This window comes from Squalius cephalus, assembly GCF_949319135.1.
Source record: "Squalius cephalus genome assembly, chromosome: 1".
NCBI classification, from domain to species: Eukaryota; Metazoa; Chordata; class Actinopteri; order Cypriniformes; family Leuciscidae; genus Squalius; species Squalius cephalus.
The window spans coordinates 33,731,352-33,747,153 of NC_137122.1; the positions used below are offsets into that span (position 1 = coordinate 33,731,352).

The 15,802-nt window shown below is 36.1% G+C and overlaps 1 long non-coding RNA gene across 1 annotated transcript; it reads right to left on the bottom strand.

The window, feature by feature from the left end:
* Window positions 1–5,978: 5,978 nt before the first annotated feature.
* On the bottom strand, window positions 5,979–8,071 carry LOC307159545. The gene is made up of 3 exons (XR_013821404.1): window positions 7,999–8,071; window positions 6,421–6,511; window positions 5,979–6,065 (listed from the first exon to the last, which is right to left on the bottom strand). It is a non-coding gene; the product is annotated as an uncharacterized lncRNA (long non-coding RNA).
* Window positions 8,072–15,802: the final 7,731 nt, after the last annotated feature.

The window sequence follows — 15,802 nt, forward strand, 5'->3', positions numbered from 1 at the left end:
TGATTTAGATAATATTTATGTAATTATTATACCCTTAATCGATCACACATGTACAATTTTAGCTTATCAATTATTATTACGCACAGTTTAAATGAATAAATATATAAAGGTAATATAAATACGCTTTAGAATCAATAGATGAAGCTATAAAATGACTACATGTGAGCTTAAATGTTCAATTCTCTCCTTTATCAACTGTATAAACTAACTTCACAACTTTAACTTGCACTGATATACAGTTGCGAGACTTTTTCTTTTAGTTGTCCTCTTTCATAGACAGCTTTCTTCTTGCTGTGTAAATCTGTTTAAGTTCTTAATATTTTAATACTTTTTTTAAATAAGTGAATTGCGCTGCTTCTCTCGCGAGAAATGAATCGCAGTTTCACTCTTTCTCAGCATGTGATTGGCTATTCGCTACTGATGTCACACCTTAACTCCTAAACTGAGAATCAAAAGCCTGAGTTGACAGAGTTGATGATCAGCATCATGGTACCAACAAAGCCTGGTTGGATTGGTTTGGTTTTGTCAACTCGAAACTAATTCCGCAATCCTGAGTTTGTTCAACTACCATCATGGTGCAGGCCCCTGCTCTCGCGTCAACACAACACAACACGCATCTGTCGTTGTGCTCTCGTGAACATGCGTTGAAGATAAATACTTTGTAAATAAATTGGTAAATAATGAAGGTGAGTAATTAATTACACAGTTTTCATTTTTGGGTAAACTAACCCTTTAATTCAAAAGGGTAAAAAAAATGTATTTTAAAACAGCAAAAAAGTTGGATGAAATGTTCAACAATTACATAAAACACTGAGGTAAAAGTAAATGTTATATATTAAACAAGGGAACCTGCATTAACCTGATTGAACAACCAAAATCACAAAGTGAAATAATATTTTTAGTTTTCACTTATTCCCTGGCATTTCACCTATTCAGGTACCCACAAGCTCTGCCACTGGTGCTTATATTCTTTTCATACAATAATATACGTTTGAAGTTTTAAATATAGGTTTGGAATTGTCTTATAATGGCTTATAATACGAGTTAGATCTGTTTATTTACATTTCCAGACCATGTACACTAGAGTTTCAGCAAAACCCATTTATGATTCAATTTACCACAAAACATGTTGTTTTTGCCTTTAAAATGCTTAAATGTGCATACATGCCAGTGTTGCATGCCATCGCTAAAGCTTCCCACTCTTGATTTTAGACGTAGGACTTCTTACTGTAGTAGAGCTGACTGTGGTTGAAAAGTGGAATGTACTAACAGCATAGAGACCCTAAAAAAGGAGCATGAGATGCTATTAAACTGTTCGTCGGCTTATTTTATTTGGTTATGAGAGCCGTGACAAACAAGCGGTGGAACAAAACCCTCCTATGACGTTTTCAGAATTCATTGTATTCGTATTGATCCATAGAAGAGGGACAAATGACAGTCATTTTCTGCTTTGTTACTGGACTCCATCAGTCTTGCTCATTTGCTCTCATGTCATCAATCACATACAATAGAAATAATTTTGTTTGATGCATTTGTTTTCTGTGTCAATACATAGAAGATTAAAACTGCTGCCGAATGCAGCATGGTATCGTAAATAAACAGTTTATGGGAACCTAGTCACATTAAATGGCTAATTATAAATGCCAGTGGTTATAAATGCATGATAGTAATACAAGAGCAGTATGTAAATCTAAATGAACAGGTGTGGATTTTTTTATGTCATCCTTAAGCTACGTTCTAAAAGATAAAAAGATAAACATTCAGCAAGTGATGCAATCAAAGACTGTGCCACAAATCAAAAAAGACATGTTTTAGGACATGAAGCAACAAAAACACAATATTGATTTTGTGCTACCGTGATGCTTATCTGAGTCTGAATAGTCTTTATGTGCATGAAGGTGACTCAGAGCTGGATGGTAAGTGTAGCTGGCCATGAATACTGGGATATACAATGTGATGTGCTTCAGCTGTTTGCCATTAACCCAGGCGCACCTACCTTGGAAGGTCATCTGACCTCTCCTGTGTTAAATAAAGGCCTGATGCTTTGAATAAATTGGTCAGATGAAGAGCAGGATTGCTGTGGCGCAGCGTGAGCATCAGTGCATTGTGATACATCGACCCACGATGCTTGCGATTTATAGCACGGCTTTTTATTTAGTGATAAAAGCTGCCGTGATGGAAGGTGACAGCTTCTAGCACAGAAATAAATCACACAGAAAATGGAAGGCTTTCGCTTTGAGCCTGCATATAAAAAGTGTCATTTTGCATTATTGATCTCTTGGGAAACTATGACCGGGATGATGGATGCCTAAATTTCTGTAAACCTGCATGGATTTGAAAAATATCAAGTGCATGCATTAGGGATAAAAAAAAAATATTTCATTGCTTCTGACCACGATCAAGGTTATTATTTTTATATATTTTATTCGGTTTGGTAAATGTGTCGTGAAATATTGACATATATATTTAAGGAAGGCAGCATAAAGCTTGATAGAAAGAGGATGATGGCTTGATACAAACAGGCTATATTGCTGCACAAAACCATTGAAATCAACAACAGTCGAACGTTTTACTCATTACTAAATCACAGTAATCATCATGTTCAGCAGCTGCTGGAATAAAAGGAAGTTAGGTTTTATGCAACAAAGAGCAATGTGCATTGTACCCGTGTGCAAAAACCCTGCGTGGAAGTGGCTTTGAAGTTTGCTAGCGACTGTGCAAAAATAGCATAGCATGACAAAAACAAACTCCCGTTAATATGCACCGTCTTCTCGTTCTGAATGCACCCACACTCCATTTTCATCTACCCGTGTGTGGTTTGCGTAGTGTGTGAATCTGAGGCCTCTAGAGTGCGGGCGTCAGCCTTTATCAACCGCAACATGCATGCCATTTCAGGGCATGAAAACCACAGCTCACCCCAGGAGCCGGGACTTAGCATGCCAAACAATACCTTACAGTTACACTCGGTCTTTTCAGCATTCTTTTAATCATGACATCATGAGTATCGGCTTCCTACTCTGAAAAGGCGCCCAGATGCAGCTGCTCGTGTCACTCCACAAAGTAGACAAGTGCACGCAGATGAGAGAGAAGCTTTGCCGCTTTGGCACAAAAGCAACTTCATATTACAAGAATGAGAGACAAATGTTTGAAAGACTTTAATGAAACTGTCACTGTAGATGTTCTATATCCAGCTGACGGTGTCGTGCTAATGCTCAGGAAATATGTGCATGTTGCTAACAACACTTTCAGATGAATAATGGCATTGCTGTATGCCGAAATCCTGTTGGCTTTTATAAAGACTCTCGTGTCACATTTCTCACGATAACTTCCATTTGATTAAGGTGTAGGCTATAATATTATATACCTTTTTGTTGCTTCAAAAGTGCTGATACACACAGACAAAAATCACAGAGACTTTTCACTGTGTTTTGTCTGTGTGACTGCTACAGAAAAGCAGGGATTTTCTGTAACACTTTCTGATCTAAAAAAAACACTTATCTAAAATTATTACATGGCTTGGTTGAATCCCAATGTAGAATGCGGTCTGTTATTTCTTGATATGATAACAGACCGCTGCGAACTATAACAGACCGTTGCCATGAAAAACAGAGCGTTGCTATGGACGCAGAACGGACTATTTTCTTTAGCGGAAGCAATACAATCGTTTTTAAATCAATAAACTCCTTTTTAAATCAATAATTTGTGTCAAATTATTTAGTTATTTTGTAGGTAGCCATGTATTAAGCGGGATAATGTATAGCGAGGCGGTTGTTATAGCGAATAACAACCCCTTCAGGCTGATTCAAGACCCCTCCGCGACCGTTCAGCCTGTCGGGGTTGTTATTCGCTATAACAACCGCCTCGCTATACATTATCCCTTACATAACTGGGAGCGGATGACAGTAGAAGCCAGACACATTAAAATTACAAATGGCCGCGCCCGCTCTTACCTGAAAAATAAGGTGGATAAGGGTATAGGGGGTGATTTCGGACACAGCCACTGATTCATTTGGAAAATAAATGTTACTGTGTGTCCACAGAGACTCAACAGTTCATTCTGTTGTAGCTTTGTTTGTCATTTTTTTTTGATGAAGCAAAAAACACTAAGTATTATTGTGTCTAAAATGTAAGTTACACTGTAAAAAAATTATTGTAATTTTAACGGCCGTAAAAATGCTACAGTAAAAACCTGTTAACGGGACTTTATACGGAGAATACTCTACTAAGAAGTTTCTTTTCTTAGTTTTTTCTTATCATCTATATAGGGTTTTATGTTACGTTTTATGTTGTTAATGTTAAATTCATGTTTATTGCATTATTTTAGTGTCGTGTGTGTTACTATGATGGTGTTTTGTGTTTGTGTGTATGACACTGTGTGCGTCAGCTTGTGTATTTACCTCAGCTTGAGTAAAAGCTACATGTGATGAACTTTGGCTTTCTTTTGTCTAACACCTGTTTTTTAATGATGGTTGCCAGTATTATAAAGGTAAAAAACAGATTTTAGTGATTTGGTAGTTAACATGACTTCAGTCGATGAAATTCATGTTTTTTTTTTTTTTTTTATTGTAAATTTAAGGTCAAAATGTAGCTGCCGTATTTGTACAGTAAAGTTCTGGCAACCACAGCTGCCTTTTTTTACTGTAAAATTCATAGATTATTCATATTTTTTTAAAAGCGTACTCATATTAACTTCTAGTTTCCTAGTTTATAGAACTTGTACAAAAGCATTATCACACTCGTAATTGTTTTGCTGGGCTGCGGTAGAAAATATGTCAGCTGGATAATAATGTTCTCGCTTAAAATGTAGCATGTGTGGTGAACGCAAACCACGAATTTCAACTACCTTTGGCATTGTGTAGTTCTAAACTCAAGCAACACATTATATAATTGCAGCTCATGTCTGCAGGGATTGACTGTCAAACACATTTACTTCAGCATTGTGAAGCAGCCCTTGCCATGTTTGAATCCTAGTAGCAAGCAGTGTTTTTCCTCCAAGGATGTAATGTCTCTAAAATGTTAGTCATACCGCATGGGTGGAAACCTTCATTACTCATTTTGCCTTATGAGCTTTCTGGCTCAGACCAAATAAGCTGTTACCAGCACCCCTTCTCCAGAACGAGATTCCCAGCTGTGTGGGGAGAATAAAATGATAAAACCTGAATAAAGGATTGGCAGGAAGGAGCAGTAAAACATATATGCTATTTCAAGCCCAGCAAGGCTGATCGCACTTTGTTTCCTTTTAATTTCTAATGGCTCCATCTCCTGTGCTCTCTGGGGTGTGTCCAATGCATAGAAACAGCTGTCTGCAAATCTGGGTCATACCAGCCCAGCCTGCATGGCCTTTAACAGAGCAGAGGCCGGGAGCATGACAAACAGAAGCCATCCCATCATCTGAAGACCTTAGAATGTTTTTTATAATTTTGCACAGATTCAATCAACATGTTTTATTACAAAAACCCACACCCATGTCCTTGCTGTCAAATCGTTTTTCCTGGATTTGTGATCGCTTGAAAGGAGCATTGATGGATGAAATTTTTTACAGGCATCCCAGACATCCTTGGGGGTGCTTTATAGTGACAGTAAATGTGGCTTGGATATTGAAAACACACCCTGCAATTCGCATGGCAAGATCCGATGTTGTCTGAATTGCTGTGCCAGCTGTATTCAGTGAAACAACATTATCTAAATACTCCTGTGACTTGGCTGTCTTCTTTTGAACAGAGCATTTGTCAAGACTGAAATCGTTGCTGTTCTTACAAGGATTGTTTAAAGCATTCATATTATGGTAAAAAAATAAACCCTAAGGAATTTTTCAAAATCTAATGGGATCAAGTCAAATGTGATCTAGTGAATATACAGGTTTATTTGATTTCTAGTTGATTCTTAAGAGTTCTTTTTGGATATTGTGTCATCTTTATCAGAAATCTTCTAGTAGTTTTAAATGACGTATTTTTGGTACAGTACTTACCCCCATATGAGCTTTAAAATCAATCCTGAAGAGGTTTTATTGAAATTCCTATTGATGTTGTATTGCAGTTGTTGTCAACCAGGGGGCTCAAGATGACCTAAAAAGATTTAATAAAATAAGACAAAACAAGCATTAAAATAAGCCAAACCAACTACAAATCAAGATATTTCTTATATTAAATTACCCATCCCTCAAATTACCCTCTGCAGCTAAAGTTTTTCACTGAATCATTTAATAGAAATTAAATATGAGTTTTCCTACAGTACATGCAGTCCTTTTTGAACCATTAACATTGTGAAAACTGTTAGTGGAAGAAGAGAACAGTGGTTGGCCTGACAAACCAGGTTTATAGAACAATAAAACGCACTTGAACTCAACTGTGAAGCCTGACGAGGGAAGAGTTACAGCACAGCTTCAATTCATAAAATGACTTTCATTGAATGCTGGCTTACCAAAATGGACGTCACAAGGTTTATATGCTCTCCTTTTCGACACAATACAGGAATCCTACCAGCAGCCATTTCAGTGGAGTCATGCTGGTTGCTGTAAAATGGAGAACTACCATATATTGAGAGCTAATGGGAAACCAATTTTCTTTTTCTCGAGGGAACATATTTCACATGGTTCTGGTTCCACAAAATGCTTTGAAAATTGTTTTGAAAATAATAAGTACCAATAGCAGATATATATATAATAAAAAGTTGGCCTAGAGAAAGTGAGGGATCAGTGGACATGCTCAGCGCCTTCATTCAAAACCATCAGACACTCCCTGGCCCAGATTAAAAAAAGCTCCCTGTGTAACACCTGATCTGAAATTCAATCCCATATTGAGTGCATGTGTAAGTGAAAATTGAGGTCACGCTAATCTGTACCTCTGTCTCTTCCTGTCAAATCATAATCCAATCCATAACCTGCCACTGAAGCCATAAAAAAGTAAATGCATAATCCCATATAAGCCTGGTTTTCACAAAAAGCCCTGTAAACTACAGCTAATGCCTTGTGTGTTATAAAAAAATGAGCTTCATAAATGATATCCCAAATCAGGTTTGTACCACTTTTAACCGTAAAAGAGGTTTAGCATGCGAATAGAATGGAACCTGAATTATAGTCATGACACTTGATTTGTATTCAGTACCATACAACACAATCATAATCCTGATTGCGTTTTCTGCTCAAAGTGGATATTTTGCCTGCGCTTATCTCATAATCCAGAGGTAGAAAGGCAGGATGCGGCGCTATCAGAGAAAAAGAATAAAAAAGAAAAGAAAACAGAGCCAGCATGTGGTCTCTATGTGATTCCTCTGTAAAAATCAAAGAGCAAAAACGCAATGTCGATCACTTTCTGGAATATCTCTTAAGCAACAAATTAATTGGTTTCACTGCCTTGGAAATTACTGCCTTTACTTTTCATCTTAATCACTGGCAACACATTCATATTCTTTCTAATATTCATTTTTTAAACAAATCCTGTGAAAACAAATAAATAAAAAGCAAGCATTGCTGATAACCACCAGTGTTTGGGGAAAGTTGCCCCCCATATCAAAGTGTCTATTTGCACTATAAGTGCAAATGGCCGCTGCCTTACAATATTGCGTTACTTTCTCAAAAAGTAATTAATTGTGTTACTTGGCTACTTTTTATGGAAAGTAAAGAGTTACATTACTTCTGTGTTACTTTTTCTCACCTGGGCTGGACTTGCTTACTTTATTTTAATAACGAACAAAACAAAAGTTCTATTTTTGCCAAATGTAAAGGCCCTTTTTCACACCAAAAGTGAAATGATTCAGCCTCAGCCTGAAGGAAATGCAAATTCACGGTTGTACAGTAGAGGGCGCAGTTCAAACAAACCTATGTGCTGCCAATTCTGGATTGCGGAAGAAAGGACGTACACGAAAAGTATACTCTAACTGCATCCGAAAACACACACTTCCCTACTATATAGTTGGCGAAAAACAGTACGTGACAAAATAAGTATGTCCAAATTCACGGTACTGATAAAAGATTAGGCAAAAAGTACCCGGATTACCTACTTCTTCTGGCGAGATTCTGAAGTGTGCATACGATGGACACGGGAGAGGATTTATGAAAGGCAGTGAAGCGACGTAACTGACGCTGGTAGGTCACGTGATAATGACAACATGGCGAATGTAGTACGTCCAGATTACGTTCAACACACATTCATACTATAGAATGTACTTTTTTAGCGGTCGTGATCTCGTAAAATAATTACTTACTCAAAATAAGTAGTCCTACCTATTTAAGAGAGTATGCGATTTCGGACACAGCCTCTTACTTCAGCAAATAAATTAAAAAAAGAAACACAAATGTGATGCTGATCTAAAGTCATTTAGCATGGTTGAATTGTACCATCAAAGGTCAGCAAAGACAGTGGTTGATAAAGTGAGATTAAATACAAAAAGTAGGGTGAATAGTGGTAAAGTGGGACAATGGGTAAAGTGGGACAGTTAAGCTTTTTAATTTCTATCTTTACATGTAAATGATTCCATTACTAAAAATCAACACTGAGCTCATCATAAGCAAGTATGTGATAAAAAAATATAGATTCTGTGGCTATGACATCACTTCCGGGGGTGTGGCACACCATATTCAACAACCTTACAGTGAACCGTGATGGTAAAGTAAAATGACATAGCATTCTGAGGTGAATATTGTTAAGCTTATAAAAATTAAAACACTCATGGATAATTTGTAATTGTTATATATTTTGTTATAGGATGTAATGGTGAATCTGAATTTGTAAAAATCACATTCATATGAATCTTTTTTTGTTGTTTTTTATGTGATTTTGACACTGTCCCAGTTTGCCAATAGCGTATTGTTAAACTGGGACAGGGTATTACTGGCAAACTGGGACAGCCATTTAAGTCATTCTAATGGGGGAATTGAGTTCCCTTTTTTTATGCCCCTCATAAATTTAGTTAGCTAGCTACATATTTCAACAAAGATTGTAAACTGATTTTAAAAAACAATGCCAATTCCAAAAAAAAAAAAAAGAAAAGAAAAAAAAAAGAAGAAAGATGGAGGATACATGCTTGTATGGCTGGGACATTTGCAATATTTGCAAAAAACTTTTCAACAAAAAGAAATGAAACTTAGCCTGTGTGGAACAAAATTAGCCTATAAGAAGAAATGTGTATGAAGATTTCTATTTTTTAAATTTATATGAAATAAACTAAACCCAATACAAAATATTGTGGACAGGCGAGGGAGGGAGGGGTGGAAAGAATCTGCTGTACCTGCACCCCTCCTTAAAAAAAAGTGATTTTTATTATTTTTCTTGTTGTTGTTTATATTGTTATTGTGTATTTAATTCATTGGGCATACATTTGAGTAACAATTTAATGTGTTTGAAGTGTCCCAGTTTGCCAATAAAGGTGTCCCAGTTTGACAGTAGCGCCTGGAAAAATGTGGTTTGGGGTCAGTGTGTGTTTGAGGAAGAGTCATCCATCCTGTGTTTAATGTTTCTTTCTTTTTTATTCTGTATAGTAGAGTAGAGCTCTTAAGCTATTTAGAATAGTATCATATGAGGGGCTAAGACATTTGGATCATAATAAAACATTATGCAGAAGGTAAATTATCAGAAAGTGTCCCACTTTACCACTATTCACCCTATATTAGTGTTAACATTTAAATTATTGCAGGTTTGCATAATATTCTTAGTTTGCATTTCACTGTTTTTATTCATTTTGAGGAATAGCCTTCTGAGTAAATGCCTGCTCACACGTAGTCTAGATAGAACTACAATATGTATCATGTTTACACAGCGACACAACACTTCTGCATTCACTATTTCTCTCAACATGGGGACAGCAGAAGTATCAGTGAATAAACAGGAAAACAAAGTAACTCAGATATTTTGTTGTAAATTTAACAGTAATGCGTTACTTTACTAGTAACTTGAAACATAACTCGTGTTACTTGTAATGCTTTTCACCAACCCTGATAACCACCATGTCTTTTGGACGCTGGCCCCTCCCATAGAATGCCGGTTTGTTGAAAATAAGCAATAACCAGCATAAACTAGCCAGGACCAGCATGGAAATCCATGTTAAGCTGGTCTTTTCAGACTTAGCTGATAGCATGATACATTAAGCTTGTGTAGATATTTCCGTTTCTTAAACAATGTGTTTTTGTCTTCAGTTTCAGCTGCATCTGTCCTTCCCAGTGTTTCTCCTGCTCTATGAGTCATCTAGTGTAGCCACATTAGCACCTTCACAGTCAAGTCCGACTCTTAGCACTGTCTGGAGCAGCTGTGTCAAATGTAAGTCTGTTCATTACAGTCCCTGTATCCCTGCCATTAACTGGTTCATGGTAATTCAGACACCCACAAGTGGCTATTACAAGACGACTGTACAATAACTTCAAACCAGCTAGCATGGAAATGAATGTGCTGCTATAAGACATCTAACCCAACAAACTTTAGAAGCACCCCATCTGTTGGCCAAGTCGAAAATGAACGACTAGACTGTGACTGTATCCTAGTTTGCCACATATTTTTCCTGAACAGCATGCAACATTAGAAGTAGTGTGTCCTAAATAATAGTACACTTAAATATAAGAATACCAAAGTTTTCTGGAATCTTCAAAGTGTGTATCTGTGCATGCTTTTTAAAATTGTATTGACCACTTGCACTACGGAAAGGGGAGTTTGTGTCCTTTTTTTTTTTTCAAGTGCTGAGGAATGCAAGGCTGAAGCTGCATCCACATTTTTTAAATGCATGAATCCAAAAGTTGAATATTAGGCAAATACTGTTTAAAGCTACACTATATAACTTTTGTCCATTAAATCTTGCAGAAGAGCATTTTCTTGGTTGTGCTTCGGCTATGTTGTTCTACGCAGATGAATGTGGTTTGATGAATATAGGACATTTTATCAGAGCAGATGGACAAATAAATAAAGTTTTTATTTTATATAAAGACAACAAACTTTAAGCTTCACCATACCCACAACCAGTGCTATACAGTTATTTCCTGCTACATCCGTCCTGACATCTCTAAAATATAAATTGTTATTATAGCTATATCAAAGTGTATTTGAGTAAACATGTTTGAAAGATGGATTTCTTTGCACTATTATTTAGTTTGAAATAGAAATCTTCTTTTACAATTTTATCTTTCATGTCCCAGTACTTGCTTACTGTCTCATTACATAATAAAGGACTATACAATACCAACCAAAAGTTTGGAATAATTAAGAATTTTCTTAAGAATAAAAAAGAAGTCTCTAATACTCACCAAGGCTGCATATATTTAATGGAAAATACAGTAAAAACAGTAATACTATGAAAGATTACATATAACTATTATTTAAATTAACTTTTTTATTTGAATATATTTTAAAATGTAGCCTTATTTATTCCTGTGATGCAATGCTGAATTTTCAGTATTATTACTCCAGACTTTGGTATCACATAATCCTTCAGAAATCATTCTAATATGGCATTAAACTTAATTATTACAAACTTTTGACTGGTAGTGCATATATATGTATTTTCACCATCACTAACAATGTACTATAGTTCAGAAGTATTTAGCGATGCAGTGTAGAAAAAAAGAAAGAAAGTATAAATCAAATAACTTACACGCTCTAACAAGTCATTTTTAAAATTTGGTCAGCATAAATGGTTCGAATATGTAATTTGCTGTCGAATTAGTTCCTTATATGATGATCTTTAGAAAGCTCTCAGTATAAAATGGGACTTCTCAGTACACTTCCTGGCTAAGAAGGCATAAGTCATAAGATTGGGGCCACAGTGTCTGGCATGTCATTAAACATTCAACACTGTCTCGATTAGAGGTCTCAAAGCGGGAAAAATTTGTAGTATGTTGGTATGATGTTCACGATCTGCTCCATCCCTTGAGAGTGCACCTCCTTGTAATCAGTATGTCTGTCACGCCTGAGACTCTCGCTCTGACACACTCACAATTTAAACCATTCACATGTCTTTTTCATGAGTTTAACCTTCAAGCAAAATAACTCCATTGCCAGTGTACATTTATTGTATCGTCCCTGGAGGAAAGTAACACATACACATCTAGTATTTGCTTGAGTGTGCTGACACTTGTACAAGATGAAACCGCTATTAGATACTGTGTAGTCCTGAGTATGTGCATGTCAGAGAAAGAGTATGAATGCAATTTTGGCAATGTCCTTGACTAACTGAGAAGCTCGCTACAAAGAACAATAATATTTCACCACAGCTTGGAAACACAAATAAAAATCACCTACTTTCTCAAGGGAAGGACTAAGTGGCATGTTTACAAGGAGATACCGTTTAGCTTTGAAACATAGTAAACTAGACAGTCAGTGACAACAATGATAACAAAACTATGACAACAATGATAAATCAATGAGAGACAGATTCTGAATTGTTACTGGCCAACAGTGTAAGTTAGAAATGAGTTATTTCACTGCAGTTTGGAAAACTTGATTCTCATTGGTCAGTTGTGGCACCCTGCTGTCAGATATTTCCTAATATTCACCATCGTCCATGGCAAACGTCTCTGGTGAACTCACTCTCTCAAAGCTTTTGGAAAGAAATTAATACATTCATTCAGCAAGCATACATTAAATTGATCAAAAGTGACAGTAAAGACATTTATATTCTTTACAAATGATTTCTATTTGAAATAAATGCTGTTTTTAACTTCCTATTCAAAGAATCCTGAAAAAAATGTTTTGTTTCCACAAGAATATTAAGCAGCAGAATTGTTTTAAGTATTGATAATAATAATAAATGTTTTTTGAGCATCAAATCAAATCATCATATTTGATTGATTTCTGAAGGATCATGTGACACTTACGATGATGAAAATTCAGCTTTGCTGAATAAATTACATTTGAAAATATATTAGAATAGAAATTTAGAATAGCCACAATATTTCACAATATTACTGTTTTTACTGAATCTTTGATTTAATAAATGCAGTTTTCAAAAACATTTAAAAGATCTTCCAGACCCCAAGCTTTTGAATGGTAGTGTAATTTTTGTTTAAAAATAAATGTCAAGTTAAATCGATATATCATTTAAACATTTTTTTTAGTGAGTTGCAGTGCAGTTAAACAAAATAACCAAGGTCAGAAAAACGTACGTTTCTGACATTGTGGTGTGTTTCCAGTTTGGAGGACAGGGAGCAAAGTGGGATTATAACGAAGGATAGAAGATGATTCCCAGTGATGAATTGGATGTCAGTTGGCACATCCTGGCCCGTTTAACTTTCAACGAGTTGATCCATCTCCTCTAGAGTTTTGGAAGCTGCTCAAAACAAAGTGCCAGAGAACTAGAGCAGAGTGAAAAATGTTCAGGAACTGTACTATTAGACAGCAGAAACCCTCCAGCGGCTAGACCAAAATTAGAAGCCTCATTGTAACCAAGTCTACACCCTATTTTAATTCTCTATGGAGTTAATTAGGCCAGCGTGGTTACAAGACTACTATACATAATGTTTCTACGGTACGCTCAGGTGGTTTTGTGAAAACAAGAGTGTGTGGGAAAATGGTAGCAGATAAATCCTCACGCATGAGAAATTCCTGTCATTTTATGCTACTTGAGGGAAAGTCAGATTGTGGTATAACATTTTGGTTACACTTTATTTTAGGGTAATGTAGTTACATTGTACTTGAATTGTACTCAAATAAGTACTGAGTAATATTAATTAACTACATGTACTTACTATAGAGTTACTGGAACACAAATGAAGATATTTTTAATGAAATCTGAGAGATTTCTGTCCCTCCATTGACAGCTACGCAACTACCACTTTGACGATTCAAAAAGTTCATAAAGAGATCATAAAACTAATCCATATGAATTGAAGAGACACTATGGCTTTATGATGAATGATCGCAATATGATGAACAGATTGAATTTAGGCTTTTATTCACATATAAACATTGATCAGCGAACATAAACAGAAGCTCAACCGTACTTGCTTGACACATGAGAACAAACCTCATTGGTTCTTGCAGAAGCTCAAATGTGCTGCGTAACACACAAGAATGAACCTCATTGGTTCTTGCAAGTTTACCCCAACTGACATGTGAGTTGATGAATGTTTATATGTGAATAAAAGCCTAAATTCAATCTGTTCATGATATAAAGCGATTTAGAGAACTTTTTTACTAAAGCGCTCAATTCATTTGCATTAGTTTTACGATCTCTTTATGAACTTTATGAAGCATCAAAGTGGTTTGCATAGCTGTCAAAGGAGGGACAGAAATCTCGCAGAATTTATAAAAATATCTTTATTTGTGTTCCGAAGATGAACGAAAGTCTTACGGGTTTGGAATGACACAAGGGTGAGTAAATGATGACAGAATTTTCATTTTTGGGTGAACTGTCCCTTTAAGGGTTGCTATTTTGAAACCCCAGTAGAGTCAATTGATGAGCTGGAGATTGACCTGGATCTCCCATCATCACCATTGTGCCCTTGAGCAGCCTCAGGTTGCCGCCCACAGGAGGGCTGTCCTGGCCATGTAGTAAAAGTTGGCCTACTGCAAATCTAGTGACTAAATATTTTAAAATTATGGAAATAAGCTTTTCCTGCTGCATGCAATTAAAACCTAATAACATGACTACTGTCATTATATTCAGTAAAAATAATTGGGTGAGGGCTAATACCAACCCAGCAGGTTTTGTGTGAATGTATTAGCTAAGAATATGTCAGCTAAATTAGGAGGAAATCTGTTCTGTGTCTGCTATCCAGACAGGGATCTACTGCCTAGAATTTGATTGCAAATTGCATTTTTATTCTCACTGAGTCGCTGTAAATTGTAATGGATTTGGCTGATTATCCCATATCACCACAGTACAGAGTATCTCCAGAATGTCCTGCCGTTAACCAGTGAATCATCTGCTCTCTGCAGTAGCACATGAGGATATGAGCTGCATTTTTTTATATAGCATGAGCTGTTGGTCGTGGTGTATAGGCTATATATTAAGCTATAATTTCTGTTTAATCAGATTTATCTGTAAACAGAATTGTAACGCATGCAGCCAACATAAAATTATATAAAACTTAGTGTTTTGCCAAGAACACTGGACAGTGTTTATGTAATGTATGCTAGTCTGAAAACGTACTTAGTGCAGCAGCGCCATCTGCTGTCTTGAAGATTGTACATGTTGCGTGTTTAATACCTAACATAAAATGGCCCGAGATCTAATTGATATTACTGAAATATGTGTCTTATTATAGACATCTTATATGTCCCTGTGACAGCCCTAGGCTCTATAAAGAAAAGAAGAAGAAGAAGAAATAACCACGGCCCGCTCTTGTGAGCCAATCATCCAACAAACGAACATGCGTGATGTAGAAATCGCTCACAGTTGCTCTAGGAATGTGATATAACAACGAGAATTATTACATTCAAACACATAGGCCTATGCTTTGTGACATAAAAAGTTAAACTCGAGTCTCAAAAAAGGGAAGCTTAAAGGGATAGTTCCTTCTAGAAAATTCTAGAGTTTTCATTGAAATTTCATTTGACAGTGGGTGAACTGTCCCTTTAAGCAAAACATTCATACAGGTTTGGATACATTTGAGGGCGAGTAAATGATGATAGAATTTCCATTTGTGGATGAACTATCCCTTTAAATATGAATCTATGCTATTCTAAATGATTTTAACATCATATAAATTGTGTGGGAAGGAGCCATAATATTACTTTATGCATTACATTTTCTTAATGAATAGGCCTAATGAACTGCAGCTGCAAAATACAATCAGGTTTATTAAATCTTACAGTTAATCTTTCATGTAAGGATTTTGTCATTTCAAAAATGGATGTTCGGGTCACTGTGATGGCATTTTATG